The sequence below is a fragment of the Crocuta crocuta genome, unplaced genomic scaffold, assembly GCF_008692635.1.
Source record: "Crocuta crocuta isolate KB4526 unplaced genomic scaffold, BGI_CrCroc_1.0 scaffold709, whole genome shotgun sequence".
Taxonomy (NCBI): Eukaryota; Metazoa; Chordata; class Mammalia; order Carnivora; family Hyaenidae; genus Crocuta; species Crocuta crocuta.
This window is the reverse complement of record NW_027530619.1, coordinates 1,925,251-1,947,840: the sequence shown is the minus strand read 5'-3', so window position 1 is coordinate 1,947,840 and position 22,590 is coordinate 1,925,251. Positions and strand designations below refer to the sequence as shown.

Genomic DNA, 22,590 nt, shown 5'->3' with positions numbered 1-22,590 from the left:
GGTGTTTTATGAGGCCTGTGAGGTTATCTAGGTGATATGGTGGCTCAGACCAGGGGCGTGACAGGGGAATTGAGAGGATTGGACAGATCCCATAAATATTTAAGTGGTAAATTGGTAAGACAGAATAAGAGTTGATGCATGGAATAAGGTAAAAGGAGACGGTCAGCTTGAAAAAATTGACTTTACTGGATTGATAAACTCAGTTGGACAGTGATGACATTAAGTTGGAAAACAGAGAACAGCCAGTTGGGATAATAGAAATATTTTCTTTGCCCTTATGCTGCACAGAATTAGACATCCTAGAAAGAATTCTAATGCCATGTTTTATTCTTTAAAGTTTTAAAATGTCCAAGTAGTTTTTAGAATTATATACAATAAATAATCTACATCTCACCAATTAAGGCAAGCAGATTTTTAGAGCATATTTTATTTTATTTTTATTAAACAGTAGGGGCGCCCCGGTGACTCAGTCAGTTAAGCGTCTGACTTCGGTTCAGGTTGTGCTCTCACAGCCCATGAGTTTGAGCCCTGCATAGGGCTCTGTGCTGACAGATCAGAGCCTGGAGCCTACTTCGAATTCTGTCTCCCACTCTCTCTGCCCCTCCACTGCTTGCATTCTGTCTCTCTCTCAAAAATAAATAAACATTAAAAAAATTTTAAATAATAATATATTAAATAGGAATAATACTCTCTCAAAGAAAATTACTATATGCTCAAGACTGTTCTGGGAAAAGTTATAATTTGAAGGGTAACTAATCACAATTTTGAATTTTACCTTTCCTATGCTTAAATATAACTTACAGTCATAAATAACAATGAGGTATTGTTCTAATATTCATCATGAAGAAAGATATTTATACCCTCCCCAAATTTTTCTAAAATATTCTATGTTCTTGTGTTTTTACCACTCAGGTTGCCTATTTAAAATGGCAAATGGAGATTCAAATAGTGACACTATGCTGCCACCCAATGGAAGATATGGGAAATTATCTGTTTTAAATGTACTTCAGTGATGCTTATATCACATTAAATAAGAACAGTCCTGTGACATTTGGGATATTTTTCTATTAAAAGAGAATCCACAATGTACAAAGGTGTGCATTAATATATGTTAAACATTTCTTCAGTTTTAATTAAACCTGTCTTATGGCTTCCTATCTGCTCCATGGCCCAACTCTAGTTTTATTTTGCAGAAGCATATATATTCAGGAAATGAAAATTTGATGTTAGCTATAAACCAATACATAAACTTATTATATATTTAAATTCAGTAAAACAAATGACAATCTTTAACCACACCTTGGTATATAAGTATAGTGTGCAGAGGGAAGAAAAAAATAAAGTGATTCAATATGGAAAATGGGGCGGGGGTTTGCATATAGCATATTAATTTAAGACAGAGGTGTAGACTTCATCTAAATTTTATTACAACTCTGAGGCTTATCAAAGGTGAATTTTGAAATTTAAGTAAAGTATTTTATCTTAGATTCTATTTAAAATGGAAATAATATAATTTATATTATATTATATATATAATATACATATTATATATAATATAATTTATATCAGAGGGCTTTTGCAAGGATTAAATTAAGTAATATCTGAAGAGTAATTGCATATATTAGTCATAGAACACATCAAAAAATATCTAGCAATAAGATTTTCTGAACAGTAAAAACATCCTCACAAATTTTATAATGCTTTAAAGACATAAACACCACAATCAACAGTGGAGTTCCGTAGTTGACACATATTTATATCTGAAGTCAAATAAGCTTTTGATATTCTGATTAGAATGCATCACTAATAAAAAAATCAATTAAAATCAGGTTTAATAGATACATTAAAACCTACTTGTAAGTAAGGCTTGCTTTTGCTTCTACTGCAGTAATGATGATGGTAAATATAAGCACGGTGTTTTTGTCGACTTGAGTGGATAAACTCAAGTATTTAATTTTAATAACTGTCCAACTTTTATTTCTTTGCACCTTGATAAAATGACCATCTCTAATGGTTCTGATTGCTGTCAAAATTTATGACCTTTCTAGTGTTTTGCAAAGTTTGGTCTGAAAGTCACTCACTGATAGTTCATGCTTACAATATTTCATCATGTTATATTAGTTTTCTATTGCTGGTATAATAAATTATCATAAACTTAGTTGCTGACATACACACACATTTATTATCTTGTAGTTCTATAGGCCAGAAGTCTGATGCAAGTCTCCCTGGATTAAAATCAAGCTGTTTGCAGGACTGTCTTTAACGCTGGAGGCTTTAGAATAAAATCTTTTTTTGATTTTGTTTTTTGTTTTTCCCCTTTGCCAGCTTCCATAGGCAGCTTGATTCCTCACTTGTAGCCTCTCTATATTTAAAATCAACACCACTGCATCTCTCTGACCATTCTTTTGTGGTCACATTTCCCTCCATCTCTCTCACTTGCTTGTCTCTTCCACTTCTATGAAACCTAGTGCTTTCACAGGACACACCCACATATCTCCTTAAATTAATCAAATCTACAAAGTCTCCTATACTATGTAAGATAATATTCATCAGTCTGGGGATTAGTACACATACTTATTTGGAAACATGATTCCATCATATCTGTCAGTGCTATCAAGTGGTTTGGCAGTTTTGTTTTTTAAAACAATGTTTTCTTTTGACATGTATTTCACGATTTTGAAATGTTGAGTCATCATTATTTTTATAGAAATCACATTACAGTCTTAATCATTACTTTTGAAATTAATGTTAATGAAAAATGAGATGAGAAATTTATATTTCTTGATTCACAATCAAGCTGCAAATACAACAAACAAAAACAGCATTTTGGATATTAACTTACACAAATGACCATTTAAGACTGAAACACATATATGTGTAATAATACAGTCCAAAGATGAAAGGAAACAAGTCTGCTTTGAGGTCTATGAGGAGGATATGTTGGTCAATAAACTTTACACATGAAGAAAAATGCATACATCAAGCCAGGTATGTCTCTTTATTTTGAAAGTTGTGCTATACTACTATAGCCTTTTAAAGATCAGATTACATTGGAAACTTCTCTCTTTTTCTATAAAATTCAGTATTATTCTCAAGAATTATAAAACAGTAAACTGCATAACAAATATGAAGATAAAAATTAAATTCAACCAGACTTTGATGTTATACCAAATGGTATTTATCAAACATTTGCCTGACTGCGCAAAGTATGGATAATAGATAGTTATTACTGAGGAAAATAATAAAAAGAAACTCTATATTGATCTGCATAGACATCAATGTTACATGGTTCTCTTAGAACAGTGCTCACTAAGAGTATGTTAGGCCACCACATCAAATCACCTGAAGTTGCTGAACAGGAGCTGAGTCAGAATTTGTGCAGACCCAAGGTTCTTAAAAATCTGCAGTTTGAGAAATATTATCTTTTTTTAGTTTGACTGATTGATTGATTGATTTCTGAGAAAGAAGGCAAGAAGGGTCAGAGAGAGAGAGAATCCCAAGCAGGCTCCACCCTGTCAGCACAGAACCAGATGTGGGGGCTTGAACTCAACGACTGTGATATCATACCCTGAGCTGAAACCAAAAGTCGGACACTTAACCTACTGAGCCACCCAGGCACCCCGAGAAACACTGTCTTATGCTATATATGACAATATGTCATATGCTAAACATAACATATAACACATGGGATAGTAGGAGATTGTTAGGTATGAAATGTGAATTGTCATTAAAATTAAGATGGCTGCTACAATTCTGAGAATCCTTTATGTAGTAAGAAAATCTTTTTTTTTTTTCCTTCCTTGAGAGAGAGAGAGAAGTTACAAGTGAGGGGCAGAGAAAGAGAGAGAATCCCAGGAGGGGCACAGAGAGAGATAGAGGGAGAGGAAGAGAGGAGGAGGGCTCATCTGAGGCAGTGTGCATGTTCACCGCAAGCATGGCTCAGGTACACACAATGTGGGACCTGAACTCAAGAACTGTGAGATCATGACTTGAGCTGAAGTCAGATGTGTAATGACTGAGCTACCCAGGCACTCTGTAGTGAAAAACTCTTAAAGATCAGAGTTGTTTTTTCCATTTTTTTCTTTAACATTTACCTAACTTCTTTAAAATAGCAGAATGAAAAAGTTTAGTGTAACTGAATGAGTAAATAGGTTATTAGTAAACATTCAGAAATATAAAAAGTGAGATAAAATTTTAAAAATAAATTTTTTCTTTGCATTATTTGAGACTAAGAACTTATGTGTATGATATTATAAAAACACCTTATTTTCACATAATGCACTGATTATGAATTTTTCTAATAGCACTGTAAGGAAAACATATTCAGTGTATATGGTCATTATAATACAATTTACAGAAATCAAAAAGAACACCTCTATAGATTCTAATATGTTAAAATAATTTTTAAAAATATATTATGAATAGCTTTATGCTACAGAATAAGACAAATGAGATGAAATCAACAAATTCCTAGAAAGACAAAAATCACCAAAATTGAATTAAGAATCTATCAAATTTGTAGTCAAGGTGAACTAATTAAAAATCTTTCCATAAATAAAACTGAGTTAACTTTATCAAACACTTTAGAAAAGATATCCTAATCCTATGCTGACTTTCCAACTCTTTTTATTACCTCAACATGGAGATAGAATAAAGACAAAAAAAGAAAGAAAAAAGAAGAAAACTACAAAATAATACCTTTCATGAACATACACACAAATTTTTTAAAATATTAACAAATTAAATCTGAAAACATATAGAAACCTTTATACACCATGACCAAGTGGTGTTTATCTAAGGAAAATTCAGTAGTTTAAAATCCAGAAATCAATGAACATAAAAAACTTTATCTATTTCTATGTATAATAGGATAGAAAGACAAAACAAGCAAACAAATCTAAAAATTTACACATGATAATCTCAATAAATGCAGGAAAAACATTTCACAAAATGCAGCATCCATTTCTTTTATAAGCCTTTAGAAAACTACCAATAAAATTGAATTTCTTCAAACTAGTAATAGACAGTTACAAAACACCTACAGCTAACATCGTAATTAATAATAAGTGAGTGCTTCTCCCTACATTCACAATAAGACAATGATACATACCTCTTCTTAACAGCCTCTTTCAACAAAGTACTAGAAGGGTCTAGCTAGTCAAAGTAAGAAAAAAAATACATAAAGATATAAAATAATGAATACAACTGTCCTCATTTGTTGAAAACCCCAAAAAGAAGCTGGCAATAATACAAAACAAAACAAACAATAGACAACAAGAAATTCTGAACAGCTGGAAGTACGGCTTTTCACAACTTCATTTTCTATTCTCTCAGCATGTTAATTATACTTTTTTGTTGTTATTAGTGTTTACCTGATGTTGACAATATAATTTACAATTAACGTAAATCTCCTTTCAAATAGCACTGCAAGACTTCATGTGTAGTACACACACCTTATAACAGAATATTCCCAAATTCTCCCACCTGTCTCTCACAACTTATCTGTCATTTACTTCTATTTATCTACATACTATAACCGCCTAATACATTGTTACTATTATTACTTTAAATAAAATCTTAGCTGTTAGATAAATTTAAAAAGGAGAAAATAAAATATTTTAATTTATCTATAATTATTCCCTTTATAATACTACTATTTTCTTAGATATACCCATATTTCTGAACTGTATCATTTGCCTTTCCTATAAATAACTTCTTTTAACATATCCCTCATACAGCTCTACTAAAAAAAGTCCTCAATTTTTATTTTTCTTAATATTTGTTCATTTTTAAAGGATAATTTCACTAGATACAGACTTTCAGGTTGGCTTTTATTTTCTTCTTTTAACATTTAACATTTTCACTATACTTTTATCTTTTTTCAAGAGTATTAGTCCATACTATGTATCATAAGGTTGAGTTGCTAGCAAAGTGGAAGAATAAATATTTTTTGTAAGGATTTTAATCTCAATGAATACTGAAGATGTGTTTATCTAAAACTAATAAAATTTTCATAATTTATTCTTAAATAAAGACTTTATGCTGAATTATTCATGCCAATCAATTCTAGTTTTAGGGAAGAGAACAAAACACTCAATGTTTAAAATAAATGAAAATATTTTCTATTCAAAATTAAATAAAAATACTACAAGCCCTCTGGAGAGATACTTATATTTAACTTTTTAAAGTGACCTACTTTAACCAGTTATAATTATTTCAATAATTTTTCTATTCAATTTATGAAATGAAGGATTTGCTTTTTAATGGGTAATCTGCATTCTATTAAAGATTGAAAGCAATGCCTATAGCTTAGTTATTCTTCACTGAAGCAAACTCTTTTTTGGACTTCAATGTTTATCATATAGTTAAAATGCACATTTCAGGAAATTAACTTCAGCCTTGAAAGACAAGAGGCACACATACATCCAATATGGTTACAACATAAAAAAATAATGCAACTTTGATTTCTAAAGTACTAAATGTCATGTTCTGGAACTCCTTTGAGATAATGTAAGTTAGAGCCTAATTTTCAATGAAACCTATATGGAAATAATAAGCACAAAATAACAGATCCAGTATGTGTGTTTGATGTAATTAGAATGCTAATAGGAAATGCTTCAGTGAACAAAAGTCAAGAGTCCACATTAAATTTAAACTCAAGCACTGTGAACAATGAAGATTTTTGAAATGCTTTATAAGAAAAGAGAACTATATTTTCTTACTCAAATGTTTTTATGTCTGAAGTAGTTAAATCACATACTTACATAAATGAAGATTTGATAGCATGTCATTTTTTTTTTCTTATCAAGTCGGCTGTGTGAATAAGTAATGGTCTCAGAAAAGTAATATGTTTTCTTTTGGAGTTCAGTTCAGTGTTCTTTGAGTTCTCTTTTGGTGCAGTTTTGACTTTATGAAAAGCAGGATATTAAGCTTGAATCTCTGAGCCCTTGTTTTCTCCTCTGTAAAATGAAGATGATACTTAGCTTGGTATCAATCCATAGGTAATTGCTTTCAACATGAATAATATATGTAATGGAACAATCCAATCTATTTATAATACGAAATGGATGATGGTAAGTTCCAAAACTTAGATTTAAGTGAAATACTAGTAAACAACTTCACACACGCACACATACACACACATCACACACACACACATTCTTACAATATGCTTTCCTTCAGTAGGCTTTAAAAAACAATAGAATTACCTGAATAGCATATTTATCTCAGTCAAGGTTTCTTCAAGAATAGAGTTTTACAAATGAATTATCTTAAAGGATGATGATTGTTTCAATAATGTAGGAAAACAACAAAGTTTAATATAAATTAATACAATAATTATTTTGTTTGCTATTTTACATAATTTGCTAAAAAAATAAAGTTTCAATAGATAAAGATGAGTATATAGCTATTTAATGCCAAAGTAGATATTTAAACACAGGTATTCTTATCTCTAAGATCAACATGTGTATATTTTGTTTTGATTTCCAGTAGATCATCCCAGTCCAAAAATAAATTGTTTTTTTTTTAACATTTTGGTGATCTTGCCAAGTCTTGAAAGGTTACTTAATTCCGCAAGAAGTTCTAGTTCTGTATTTCCTTTCTCAGGATAATAAAGAATTTGATGGATGCCTGGATTTTCTCTTAAGTGCATGTAAGGATATATAAGGTTATTTAGAGAAAATTTCAAATTAGCAGTCTTCCTTATTTTTTCATCACCCTGGCCCCATGTGGAAGTTTAAAATAGCAATTTCTAATTTAAACTATGATTGACATTGTTTTTAAAAACTGTAATAAATATACAAAATTTGAACTTCTTGGGGTCAGTGAGGTATTTGAGTTCAAATATCTCTTTGCAGATGGCTTGCTACTTGACTGATTAGTTATAAGTAACATGTTTCTACTGTATATCCAAGAAGTTAACTACCTTTATGGATCAAACGCTTACTTAGCTCTCATTGCTGATCTTTTATCCTTGGAAATTATGAAAAAGCAGAATGGTCTCAAGTAATCTGTTTTGTAAATTAGAGATTGCCAAACAAAGAAGTTATGAACTTTTGAGGAATCTTAATTACCAAGGACAGAATGTAACACCAAAAAGTAAATGTAGTCCTAGGACAGAAGATCACACCCTGAACAAAATGTTTATTATTACTGCAACCTTTAGACTTACTATTACTTTTCCAAGCAGATTTTATTCTAAGAGATGTAAGGGAATCCAAGAATGAAATCTGTTTGTCAGATATGTTTATTGGTCAGCATAACACTTTTTTTAAATGTTGTTTTTATTTCTTTTGAGATTAAGAGAGACAGAGTGCAAGCAGAGGAAAGGGAGAGAGAAAGAGAGAGATACAGAATGAGAAACAGGCTCCAGGCCCTGAGCTGTTAGCACAGAGTCCAACATGGGGCCTTAAGTCCTGAACCCTGAGACAAAGTTGGAAGCTCAATGGACTTAGCCACGCAGGCGCCCCTGGCCAGCATAATATTTTAACAAATAAGTCAACATCTCAAATCTTGGAGGGGCACCTGTCTGGCTCAGTCAATAGAGCATGCAACTCTTGACTAGGGGTTGTAAATTTCAGCCCCATGTTGGGTTTAGAGGTTACTTAAAAATATTTAAAAAATAAAATAAAATATTGGAGACAAAATCCAGAATTGATGAATTATCTATTTTTAAAATAGAATAAGAGGGAGGGACTAAGAGGGTGACATAAAAGGCTCTTGAACAGTCCCCCGACCCCCAAGAATGAACTGAATGTACAGCTTCACAGGGAGCAATTTGAAATCCGGTAACTAGATGAAGGAGTCCTTCCCATTAGGCAAATGAGAATATACCCACTAGACAAGAGGTAGGAAAGGTTAACCATAACCCCCACCCAGACACAGCACCATAAAATGAGTAGGGAATGCCCAACTCTCAGCTTCTTCCTGGGAAGCAAAATGTTTGAAACACACAGCTAGTGCCCCAATTTGTAAGGCTTTCATTTGAGGGATGAGACCCCAAAATGCCATGCTGTGAAAGACAACATGGAGGGCACTGATGAGTGCCACAGCACTCTACCCTCTCCTTTCTGTTTAAAAATCTGTCTGGGGGTGAGGGGCAGCGCCTGGGCAGTTCAGTCCCTTAGGCTTCTGACTCTTGGTTCCGGTCAGGTCATGATCTCACGGTTCCTGAGTTGGGGCCCCATGTTAGCTCTGTGCTAACAGTGCAGAGCCTGCTTGGGTTTCTCTCTCTCAGGCCCTCGCCAGCTCTCTCGCTGTCTCTCTCAAAATAATTAACTAGCCCTCCCCCTCCGTTAAACCCCACAAAACTTTTAAGTTGGGGGGAGGGGTTAGGAACGAAAGGTGGCTTAGTTGTTTAAATCTCTGACTTTTCATCTCAGCCCAAGTCTTGATCTCAGGGTCATGAGTTTAAGCCTCAAGCTGGGCGTGAAGCCAGCTTTAAAAATAAACAAAAACAAACAAATATCTGTTTTACAAACCCTCTGTGTGACAGGTTTAGTTGCAGTAAACTCGGGAGCTGGAGCAGTCCATTCTCCCTGAAACTCCTCCTTTTCTTTTTTTTTTAAGTTTTAATGTTTTTATTTATTTCTGAGAGAGAGAGAGAGAGAGCGTGAGCAGGGGAGGGTCAGAGAGAGGGAGACACAGACTCTGAAACAGGCTCCAGGCTCTGAGCTGGCCGTCAGCACAGAGCCCGACGCGGGGCTCGAACCCACGAACTGTGAGATCATGACCTGAGCCGAAGTCAGACGGTTAGCCAACTAAGCCACCCAGGCGCCCCAAAACTTGTCCTTTTCACAGCCCTTTTACCTGGGTCCTGCTTTTCCTTTGCGATCCTCTCAGGATTTACTGCAAAGGAAAATCAGGCGTGTCTTCCGTGGGGGCCCGTGGCAGACGGTGCTGCGCATGCGCACAATTTCGGAGGCGGCCTCCCTCAGGCGCCGGGGCTCTCCTTACACAGGGGAGCTCTGCTCAGATAACGCGGAGTCCCTGTTACACAGAGCAGGGATAGGCGGGTTAACGTAAGAAGCCCCTCTGAGAGGATAGCCGTCGGTCCTTAGAGTGGTTACCGCCAGAAGTCACAGCACGGGAGGCTCCTTGAATCTGGTTACTGAAGTTTCCAGAAGCGAAGCGGCGAAATGACAGGCGTGGCTCCCGCGAGAGCCGCAAACTCCAGCTCACCTGGCTGGCAAGTGTCCGAGAATACGACGCGAGCATCAGCCAGTTTCCAGCGACAGCGGTGGCTCCACTTGCCAGCACGGACTGCCCTCAGGTTCTCTTCAGATTTACAATATAGATGCCGTTACTTTTACTTCTGTAGATGATTGTTCCGTTTTGGAGTTAAGGTTGTGTTATACCCACATCGCAGTATCCTCACCGACCAGAGACCACCTGGGGGACCGAGTCACGCATGCAAAGGCAAAGGGCTTTATTACGGGCTCGAGCTCCGGCTCCCAGACTTCACCTGCGCCGTGCATCCGTGCTGAGAGCCCCAAACAAGGGCAGAGTAGAGTTTTTATGGGGTTTGACGGGGGAGTTACAGAAGTTGTGACGTGGGAACGGTGATCCAGTCATAATTATACAACATCATTGACAGCGGGTTTGACCATACACATTGTCTAGAGTATTTGTTACTTTTGGCGAGACCCAGTTACAACATTTAGAGTACTTTTAAATTCAACCAATTACAGAGCGAGCCTAGGGTCTTGTTTGGCGCCTAATGGGTTAACTTTAACAGTAGGTAACAGAGTTTGATCTATAGTTGCTGGCCTTTGTTGACTGGGTGTTGCAGGGGTGGTGTGGTGGAGTGAAGTGGTGGGCGGTTTCTCTGGCCTTGGGCAATGTGTAGCTGCCTGATACTTCCAGGGAAACTGAAACTTAGGCCTTCTAGCTTAGAGGGGAAACTTAAAGCCTGTTATGGGGTCAGTCTGGTTTAGACTTCTGTCCTTACAGTTGGGGCTCCGTAAGTGGGTGTTGCTGCAAGAAACGTGAGGACATCCTCCATTTACAGATATTAAGGACTCCAGACGGTGTAAAAGTTTCTCTGTAAGTTAGGACTGGTGCCCAAAACAACTCCATACAGACCCTGTACTACCCATGATAGGTTATTGCTTTCTGGTTACCACAAGGCTTACATAAAACTTAAATGCCTAAAGTCTTGACATTTAATAAAACCCTCTAGAGGAATGCTGGCAATTCAGGAGCAGGCAAAGGTCTGTTTTTGGAACTTCTATTGCGTTTCATAATTGTTAAAATATTCTCTTGTATTTTTATACTGTAGGCCATTCCCAAGCTCCTTAAGCTATTATAATATGCATGTGATGAGGGCATCGTTATTATCCCTGCTATAGAAAAGAATATTCAAAGGGTAATGGTCAGTTCAAGGTTATAGAACAGAACTAGCAAGAGCCGGAAATAGGACACAAATCTCCCAAGTTATAATTTGGTATGTTTTGGACTAATAAAGCCTGCCTAATAATAAATGCAATAGTGATAAGTGCTGTACGGTATAAAAATCTACCGGAGAAGTACTGTGTGCATGCATGTGTGTGTTGTTTCTTAAGTCCCTGAACTCCCCAGTACATGGAATTTTAAAACTATGAGGTCAGCCTCTCAAATAATTTTTTGAAACAACTAAATTACCCCTATTTTTTTTTTTGATGAAACTAATCTACCCAATAACCAAAGGTTTTGTTTTTCAGTTTCTGGAATTATTTTTATTCTAATAATAGTAAAGTAATATTATTATATGTACTTTTTACAGTGTAATATTTAAAAAAAGAGTAAAAATAGCTGTTTGGTAATAAACGTGTCTTCTTGGCAATAAACTTTTCTATATTCAAAATAGCTGATGGGGTGCTTAGGTGGCTCTGTTGGTTAAGCGTTCAACTACGGATTTCAGCTCAGGCCCTGATCTCACGTTTCCTGAGCTCAAGCCCTGTGTCCGGCTTTATAAGGACAGTGTGGAGCCTGCTTGGGATTCTCTCTCAGCCTCTCTCTTTGCCTTTCCAGGGCTTATGCTGACTCGCTCACTCTCTTTCTCTCTCTCTCTCTCTCTCAAAATAAATAAATAAACTTTTAAAAACATAACTGAAGTAAACCCCCTAAACTGAATTAAGATGAGTATGCTTGATTCCTATATCCCAATACTGCAATTTTATGAAAAGATATAGAATCAAAAAATATTTTAAGCAGGAAAACATGGTTCTATTCATTTCTCTTATAATATTGTTTCACACTTACTTGATCCTTGTTGCACTTTTACCAGCCATATTAATATCCTCCTTTTTTATAAGTTTTTTACATAGCAAAAGCTATGATGCTAATAAAGAATGATTTTAATATTATTTCACTTAAATTGAACCTTTATTTAGACTCATATCCTAAAAGATCTGTTATATCTTGTTTTTCATACTCTATAAAATTTTCATGCATCCCTACTCTTGTTTCCCAAAGGCACTGGGAATAGAAAAGCTATAATATTTGAGAATAAATGAACCTGTCACAGTCGTAGCATGGCTGAGCTAGTAACTCTAAAAACTCTGTTTTTATTCTACCAAGAACAGTTTGTTGTATTTCCAAATCAATTATTTTTACAACATTGCATTTGAGTGACTCAGATAAATTGTAAATTTGGTCCAACTTCTATTGCTTTTCCATTTGATATCCTTCTACACATATTTCTCTTTTCCTAAATATTGAAACTTTTCAACTACCTTTAAAAGAATTCTGAATTGAAACACAGTACTTCTTTGATATATTTATACTAAAGTAATACTCATCATAATAGTTTTGGATTATTAAACAAAAAAGAAATAAAAGGAATACATACTTGTTTAAAAATTGTCCAGGTGCTTGAGAAGAGTAAAAAGTTAGTGCAAAAAAATATTTCCTAGACCATGAAAGATACTTGATAAGTTCAATTCTTCATTTATGAATGTTCAATAATTTTGAAATTTTTGTTTTGCATTTTTAGTTGCTTGGTTTCCCCAAAGAAGACATGTTTATAACATCGGGATATGCCTGAAATAATGAATCAGTGAGTATTCAAGGTCATTATTATATTCAAAAATATTAATAAAAATAATATGCGGCCAACACCCTATCATATATAATACTAGCTTAAGAAAGACTTATCATTAAGCTTTGCTCTGTTAAATAATTGATGGGATGGCTTGAGATGTCATTGCTTTCATAAAGTTCTAGCATTTATTCTCTAAGCCTCTTCATTTCTTGCCTTACTTCATATAGTAAGATAGTATGGTTGAAGTAAGACCCAGAGAACTCCTTATATTCCTGCTGAGACTTATACTTTCCTTTACTTCCACCTAAATGTTCTGCCGAAGAGCCACTGCCATAAAGGAGACTATAAAGAGCAATGTAAGCCACATAAACATGACCACCGTGACTAATTCTCTAATTTAGCTAGGGAGTTAGATTCATCATGTCCTACATTCTAGGTTTTCTGAGTTCCCACAAATACCTCAAGCTTCCCAAATTCCTTAACATCTGGACACTCAAAATGACCAACACGTTGATTGATCTCTATGCCTTCACATAATATAACTTGATTTCTTCCTGTCTGCAGTCATCTCCTCCCTTAATATTTCTCCTCATTCAGTGAGGGTTTTACTGCATTTCATTGTATTTCACCAATTGTATATTTTATCATTTATGATCATTCAGTATAAACATATTATCTATTCTCTATACTTTCTGCATTTCCTCTCTTCTTTTTTTAATGGATTATTTTATTTATTTATTTATTTATTTTTTGAGAGAGAGAGAGAGAGAGTGAGAGCCTGAGTATGAGTGGGGTAAGGGCAGAAAGAGGGAAAAAAGAATCTGAAGCAGACTCCAGGCTGAGCTGTCAACACAGAGCCCAATACAGGGCTCAAATTCATGAACTGAGAGATCATGACCTGAGTCGAAGTCAGACACTTAACCAACTGAGCCACACAGGCGTCCCTTGACCACCTCTCTTTTAATGAACTTTTCTTCTATCTTCCCTCAGACATTCTAATTGTCATACGTAGATTTTTAAAATTTTTTTAATTTTTTTATTTATTTGAGAGAGAGAAACAGTGTGAGCAGGAGAGGGTCAGAGAGAGAGAGACAGAATCCGAAATGGGCTCCAGGCTCTGAGCTGGCTGTCAGCACAAAGCCTGACACAGGCCTCGAACCCATGAACTGTGGGACCATGACCTGAGCTGAAGTTGGACACTTAACCAACTGAGCCAGCCAGGCACCCCAGATTTTTAATTAACATAACCAAACCACCTCCTGAATCTCAATTTCAGTTATCTCCCTCTCACCTTCTATTTTTATAATTTAATCTTTCAAATGCCTTGATTCTAAAATTTTAATAGACTTCTCCATGACCTACAAACTACTGATTTTTTCATTTTTCATCAATCAGCCTCTCACATCCTCACTTCTCTGCAGAGAGGTCTTAGAACCAATTGTCCACATGTTTAATTATCCCCTTGCATGTACCCTCCAGTTTGATCTGTCTCTCTTGATTAAACTCTTGAAGCTGGGGTATGTGGACTACAACTTCACTTGAATTAAACTTTCTGCTTTGTAAAGCAGCATGTAAATATAGCGGGGTACATGCATGCACGCGCACGCGTGCACGCGCACACACACACAACGGGGTACATGCATGCGCACACACACACACACACACACACACTTTTTTAAATCAATGTAACTCTGAAGTGGGGTCTCCTATACTTATCCTATGAATTCATTTTTCTACTTTTCTATGAAACTAATCTATGAATTCATTTTTCTACTTTTCTATGAAACTAATTCTCCAAATCTTCCCAGTCCTAAGTCAGTTGACAATTTTGTTTCTTATACCACTGAGCTAATTCAGGCAATCAAGAAGTTTCCCACATCTATCCAGTGCCAAATTTATTAAACTTCTTTATTCTATCTTTTCCCCTGTTACACTGGATGAATCATAAATGCTTCCATCCAAGATTAGATTCTCCACTTGTGCATTGAATCCCACTGGTGCATCTATACAAAAAAAAATTCCGATTTGCAAGTTTCCCTTTCTTCCTGAATAGCAGTTCATATCAACATTAGGAAACACTGTATTATATGTCACACAAAACAATTGAACAAATAACAAGCTTAATATCTTCCTCCAAGCACCACTATATCCTTTTCTGTGCTTCTGTGATATAGTAAATCATCAAAAAGAGTGCTCAGTTCACATGGGCTTTCTTTTTCTTTTATTGAAATCTCTTGAATCCAGGCCAGATCCTTGAGTTTATCATACAGTAGAATGAAGCTACTGTGCTTATTTAATAACAAGTTTCACTTTACAGTTCATTCAGCATATTAGCTGCATTTGACATCGATTGGTTTTCTGTGATAACCACTTTCTCTTTGCTGCCATATTACTGCACTGATCATTTTAAATATTTGTATGTATTTTATGCTTCCCCCAAATCTAAATTCTGTAATAACTCAAGAAAATTAGCCTCCTCATGGTATATATTCTCTTCCTATTTGTTTTAATAGAACTTATTTTTAGAGTAGTTTTAGGTTCATAGCAAAATTAAGAGGAAGTTATAGAGTTCCCATATATCCCCTGTCCCTCCATGGATAGTCTTCTCCATTATCAAAATCCGCCACCAGTGTGGTGCATTTGTTACAATCAATGAATCTACATTGACACATTATCACTCCAAACCAACTCTTGGTTTTGTACAGGCTATCAATACGGATATGGAGCTATTTATTTTCTCATGCATTCTTTATTACAGTATCATACAGAACAATTTCATTGCCATAAAAATTTTCTGCACCACGGCTATTCACCTTTAACCCCACCCAAACCCTGGCAATCCCTGATCTTTTTATTGTCTCTATAGTTACATAGTTGGAATCATACAGTGTGTAGCCTTTCCGCACCAGCTTCTCCCAATCACTAATGTGCATTTAAATTTTCTCCATATCATTTCTTTTTTAATTCTGAACAATATTCCATTATCTGGCATTACCACGCTTATCTACTTCCCTACTGAAGGACATCTTGTTGTTTTTGTGTGAGCATAAGTTTTAAATTCCTTTGGGTAAATATCAGGAGATCAATAGATGGGTCTTATGGTAAGAGTATGTTTAGTTTTATAAGAAACCTTCAAACTGTATTCCAAAGTGGCTATACCATTTTGTTTTCCTATTACCAATGAATGAGAGTTCCTGTTGCTCTGTATACTTGCCAGCGTTTAATATTGTCACTCTTTTGGATTTTTGCCAGTCTTAAAGGTATTTCATAGTCATTTTAGTTTATAGTTCTCTGATAGTATATGATGTGGAATATCTTTTCATATACTTATTTATCATATCTATATCTTATTTTGTAAGTGTCATTAAGTCTTTGGCCCATTTTTTAATCAGGTTGCTTTCTTTTTGTTGCATTTTATGGGTTCACTGTATATTTTGATTAACAATCCTTTATAAGATTTGTCTCTTACAAATATTTTCTCCTAGCCTGTGGCTTGTCTTGTAAATCTCTTGATGCTTTCTTTTTCAGACTAGAGGTTTTAATTTTAAGAAACTCCACCTTATCAATTCTTTCTTTCATGGATCATATCTTTAATGTTGTCTTTTATGTTTTTCATTTAGGTCTGTTGATTCATTATGAGTTAATTTTGTGAAGGATGTTAAGTCTGTGTCTAGTTTCTTTCTTTCTCTCTTTCTTTCTCTTCTTTATTTTTTTATTTCTTTTTTCTTCCTTTTTTTTTTTGCATGTAGATGTCTAGTTGTTTCAGTGGCATTTGTTAAAAAGGTGATCTTTAATACACTGTATTTTACTTTGTCGAAGATCAGTTGCACCTATTAATGTGGACCTATTTCTGGGCTCTCTGTTATGTTCTATTGATCTCTTTGTTCTCTTGCCAGTACAATTGGTCTTGATTACTGTGTGTTTATAGTATAACCTGAAATTGGGCATTGTCAGTCCTCCATCTTTGTTCTACAATATTGTTTTGGATACTCTAGGTTTTTTGCCACTCCTTGTAAACTTTAGAATCATTTTTTTTTTTTATATCCTCAAAATAACTTGCTGAGATTTTGATTGGAATTGCACTGAATTTATAGATCAAGCTGGGAAGAACTGACATATTAACAGTATTCAATCTTTCCATACATGAATGTGGAATATCCCTTCATTTATATAGTTCTTCTTTGATCTATTTTATTAAAGTTATATCATTTTTCTCATATAGATTCTGCCCAAACTTTTTAATACTTAAGTACTTTGGTTTTTTGTGAGATTAATGTATATGGCATTGTGTTTTTCATTTCAAATTCTACCAGCTTACTGCTGATATATAAGAAAGCAATTCACTTTTTGTATTAGCTTTGTATGCTGCAACCTTCTTATAGTCAATTAGTTCCAGGAGACTTTTAGTAGATTCTTTTGGATTTACAGATAGAAAATTATGTTATCAAGAAATACTCTTGTATTTTTTCCTTCCCAATTCTTTCTTATTATATTAGCTACGATTTCTAATATGATGCTGAAAGCAGTGGTAAGAGGGCATATTCTTGCCTACTCCATGATTTTAGTGGGAAAGCTTAAAGTTTCTCACAATTACATTTGATATTAGCTGTAGGATTTTGGCATATATTATTTATCAAGTTGAGAAAAGAGTTTACTGTGACTTTTTATTATGGGTAGGTGATGGATTTTTGTCAAATGCTATTTTTACATAATTGACTAACACATTTCTAAAAAAATAATGGACTTTATTTCAGTCATAACATTAACTCAAGAGATGTTTCAAAAACAAAAACAAAAAATGTGATGGTTAACACCCGATCTTCCATTGCACTGGCTATACCAAAAGACTTTCTTAGCTTCTTCATTCAGATGAATAATTGTACATATAAATTTAGGGTTACTTGAGTTGATACATAGATGTTACCTCCCTGAAATATTTGCTCTTTCAGAGATATTCAGATATTGTCATAGCTCTGAAGCATGTGCACCAATGTCTATTTGGTTCTCAAAGAAGTGACAGCAATCTGGAGAAATGCAATTTCTTATGTAAAGTTATGAGTGAGAAAACCCAAACAGTTTTAACTCAGGAAGCTCTGTCCTGTTTGACTGGAAGGATTTTATTTAAATGTGATAATGTTCAATGAGACTACTCACTTTATTTTTTTATTTTTTTTAATGTTTTGTTTATTTCTAGGAGAGAGAGAGAGAGACAGCGTGAGCAGGGGAGGGTCAGAGAGAGAGGGAGTCACAGACTCTGAAACAGGCTCCAGGCTCTGAGCTGGCAGTCAGCACAGAGCCCGACGCAGGGCTTGAACCCACAAACCGCGAGATCATGACCTAAGCGAAAGTCGGATGTTTAACTGACTGAGCCACCCAGGTGCCCCGAGACTACTCACTTTAAAGGGGAAAAAAAAAACGCTTACTTAAGTCACTTATTTTCTTGGAGTAGATCCTGAGGCAAGGATTCTAGTTCAGATATTATTTGGGGAACACTTTGGGAGAAAGAGAATTGAAAAAGCAAGAAAGAGTAAAAGAAGAAAGTTGAACAAGAATGTATTTTTAGCTGTAGAAACACATACAATTTCTGGAACACAGATTGTACAATTTACCACCTTGAGGCAATGGACTGCCCTTTGATTATCCCTGTGTCGTTCAGGCATTAGGGGAGATCTGGGTGAGGTAGCTCCCATTTGACCATGCTCCGTTCTTAAGTAGGAACCCTAAGTTTGTATTAGGCAACATTAACAGAGTGGGAGGTGATGCTTATATAGCCTATATATGTCAATTTCCCTACAAAGAAATGCTTTTCTCCCCCCCACTTTTTTTTTCATTTTGGATATGGCCCACAATTTTTTTTCTTTGCTTAGCAGTCAGTATACCTTAGTAAAAGTGAGCTCAGCCCATCAGCCAAATTAAATCTAACAAGTCCAGAGATTTCCATTACACTTGAGCATCCCTCAATCCGTGTAAGATAGAGATTACATTTCAGAAAGATAAGAGACTCAAAGAGTTTCTGCCGTCACTGCTTAGAACATGGAATTAGTACCTCTAAGCATTGCAAAGAAGTGGTAACCAAGGTGTATATGCAGCATCCAAAACACTAAGTCATTTTCCTTGGTGGTTTCTGTGTCAGTAAATTATTTGGAATAATGATAAATAAATTTTTAAAAGCTATTTTTGTCATAGGGCATCTGTATAGAAGAAAATAATTTTTAATTATTTGATTGTTTCCTTTATGTGATATATTATTCTATCTTATATCATGCCATAATTAAAATGTTTAAAAAAGACATAAAAATATCATTACTATGGTTATGTTTTGCTAAGATTGTATGTATGTATGGCAGAAAAGAAAACTTTGACTTCTCAATGCTTTTAATAAGAATACAAACCTAATGAAGCTTTACTTTGTCAAATTCCTGTTTTTTTCAGACTCTTATCCACATTGTGCTTTTTGTATAAAACAACTAGCCTTTGATGCTATATGATTATAAATTTGGTATTTGTCACTTTTCCCTCAAAACAAAGGGATCGTATCATTCTTTTTTATATACTCATTCCTTAAAACAGTAAAAGCATTTTCCCCATTCCTATTCAATCATCCCACATTTTTTTCCTTTTGGTTAATTCCTACCACAGTAAAGTTGATTAATGCCCTCTCAGACACTCAGGCCAAATGAATGACATCATATTCTCCTCCTCCTCTTCTTCTTTTCTTTCTTTCTTTCTTTCTTTCTTTCTTTTTTTTTTTTCAAATTGATTCACAAAACTTTACTCTTTCAAATTTATAAAATTTTCATTCCCACTTTCGTTACTCTTGCTTAGGAATTTTTTTGAGAGTTTGCTTTCCATGTGTATTTGCTTCCCCTTAAAATCTATCCATAAAATTGCTACAGTACCTGCTGTAATGTTGATTTTGGTAACAACCTGGATGTCAGTATTCTATTTAAGACCTTTTCCTACCTCTCCATTGCCTGGTTAATAATAGTACACCTTCCTGGAACAACATGTAAGACATTGGAATATGGCTGCTATGTTGCTTATCATTCTGAATCCACATATATCCTCTAGGTCTGCCCTATGATCCTACTTCCCAACCTCAGGATAACCTTTCATTTATCGGAAATATGATTCTTTTCATGCCTACTCTATTCCTCATTTTCTTTCTACTTGAATAACTTGATCTTTTATTCATACATCCCTCAACCGTTACTTGTGAAGGAAGCATTTATGAGTTAGTAGTTACATATGCTGTCATTTCTTTCTCTGCCTGCACACTTTTTGCTAGTTCTTAAAATGAGACTCTGCCAGTGCTAAACTTTCTATTTTGGTGTTAATTACCTCTTAATTAGTGTTGATCTTTATATAGAAATGTGAGATAGTAATGATTATCTTTCAGGAATTTTAGGAGATTTTTCATTGTATTTTAGCTTCTTATTTTTCTTGTTCAAGAAAGTTGTCAGCCAAGCTGTCGTTCTTTGGAGAAAATATGTATTATTGTTATTATTGTTATTATTTTATTTTGCATACCATTTGGTCTTTTATTCCATTGTGTTTCTGTAATTAATTATGATGATGCATAGGTGCTGGTTTGTTTTTAAAACGCTCAAGATTAACTGTGCTTCCTGAATCTGAAAGTACATGGTTTCATTTTATCTATAATATGCTTAGCATGTCAGTTTAAAGGTGGTTTTACTCATTCTTTTGAAGCAACTTCTATTACATACTTCATTTCTCATAACCTTTTCTCATTCTATTTCTTAATGTTTCTGTGAGGTTTCTGCATTTGACCAATTCTCTATTATACCTGATTTGCTATTCAGTTCACTATTGCACATTTAATTTTGATGTGTTTCTTTTTCAAATCCATGTTATTTACTTACTTACTTATTCACTTATTTACTTATTTATTTTTACAGAGGTACTTTTTTTGTTATATTCTATTTTTTAAATTAATTTAAGTATTTTAGAAATACATATTTTATATCTCGATGTCTAAACTTGTGTACTTTGTTTCCTTTCACTTTTTTTATTTTTATATATGTATGTAAATTTTTTCCCAAGTTTTTATGCAAATTTCAGTTAGTTAACATGCAGTGTGATATTACTTTTAAGTATAGAATTTAGTGATTCATCCCTTACGTATAACATCTGGTTCTCATCACAGGTGCCTTCCTCAATACCCAACACCTATGTATGTATGTATTTATCATACTGACAGATGAGTTGACTCTTGTATCATTAGTTGTGTAACATTTTACTTAAGTGCATTTGTGACAGCTTCTGCTGTCAATTGCATCACTTAGAACATCATGTGCATCACTAGGATATAACTGCTTTGTATATTAATTGCTCAGTTACAGGATTCTGAATAGACATACCTGCTTAGTGATGATTTCTTGTTTTCTCCCATGGAATCAAGGCAGACAGGCAAGTTTCCTTTCTCTAGACCACTCTTTAATTGAGAGATATATACTTTATAATTACTTCTTATAATTCCCACCCTTGTTACACAATTCCCTATCATAGTTTGTCCCAAAACCTTACCTCCTGCCTTGCATCCCCACCCCCTACCCCCGGCATGCAAACACATCATAGGTATACAGTCATAGGTATTCAACACAAGCTTTTTTGTTAATAAGATGGGCAAACTCCCCTAGGTGTCACATCATAAAATTATGCATTTTAACCTTGTACTTATTTTCTTGCAAACTAACCAGCATATTTAAGACTGCTTGGTTATTTCAACCCCAGATTTTTGGTGTTCTTGCAAGAAGAATTTCAGATTAGCTACTTTGTTATGTTGTTAGAACCAGAGCCACTCCTACTCTCAATAGCATTTTGCATACTTTTACAATGTACTGTTATTTGTTAACTATGTTGTGCACTCTTTTTGTCCCAAGCTATAGTGAAAAAAATATAACTGGATAATGCAATTTGTTATAAGAATTGATGAGTAGAACTAAAGGATCAACTTAATGTGCCCAATATTATTTTTTATGCTTTAGCTTTATTCATTAGTCCATTTATTCAGTAATAGTTTGTATAGAACACAGTTCATTATTTTTATTATTATTTTATTTCTTAAATAGAAAACTAAAGAATATTTGTTCATTATCACATACTAAAGGCTAGATTTGTAAATTTGCTAGCAACTCCAGAATTACAGTAGTGTAACGTAACTAAGGGCTTATTATTCACTACCACTGTGCGCATATTAGCAAGGGGCTCTGTTCAAGTAGTCAGTCCAAGATCTAGGTTGATGAACACTCATTAATCTGCTTTCCCTGTAGAAATAGAAAACCTGAACAGACCCATAACGAGTGAAGAAATTGAATGTTATCAAAAATCTCCCAACAAATAAGAGCCCTGGACCTGATGGCTTCCCTGGGGAATTCTACCAGACATTTAAAACAGAATTAATCCCAATTCTTCTCAAGCTATTCCAAAAAATAGAAATCGAAGGAAAACTCCCGGACTCATTTTATGAAGCCAGCATCACTCTGATTCCCAAGCCAGACAGAGATCCAGCAAAAAAAGAGAACTACAGGCCAATATCCTTGATG

The 22,590-nt window shown here is 34.6% G+C and overlaps 2 long non-coding RNA genes across 3 annotated transcripts in view; both read right to left on the bottom strand.

Annotated features, from left to right (window-relative positions):
* LOC144234758 (uncharacterized) overlaps nt 1-10,473 on the bottom strand; it is a 93,524-nt gene extending 83,051 nt beyond the window's left edge. Inside the window, exons 1-2 of one of the 2 annotated variants that reach the window (XR_013336058.1) lie at nt 9,811-10,473; nt 6,765-6,959 (exon numbers count right to left, since the gene is read on the bottom strand). This is a non-coding gene — a long non-coding RNA (uncharacterized LOC144234758). The remainder of the gene's footprint in view (nt 1-6,764; nt 6,960-9,810) is intronic. The other variant, XR_013336059.1, reaches the window with a different exon arrangement.
* Nucleotides 10,474-12,838: 2,365 nt separating this feature from the next.
* Nucleotides 12,839-22,590, bottom strand: part of LOC144234757 (uncharacterized) — a 15,652-nt gene continuing 5,900 nt past the window's right edge. Inside the window, exon 5 of the long non-coding RNA XR_013336057.1 lies at nt 12,839-13,023. This is a non-coding gene — a long non-coding RNA (uncharacterized LOC144234757). The remainder of the gene's footprint in view (nt 13,024-22,590) is intronic.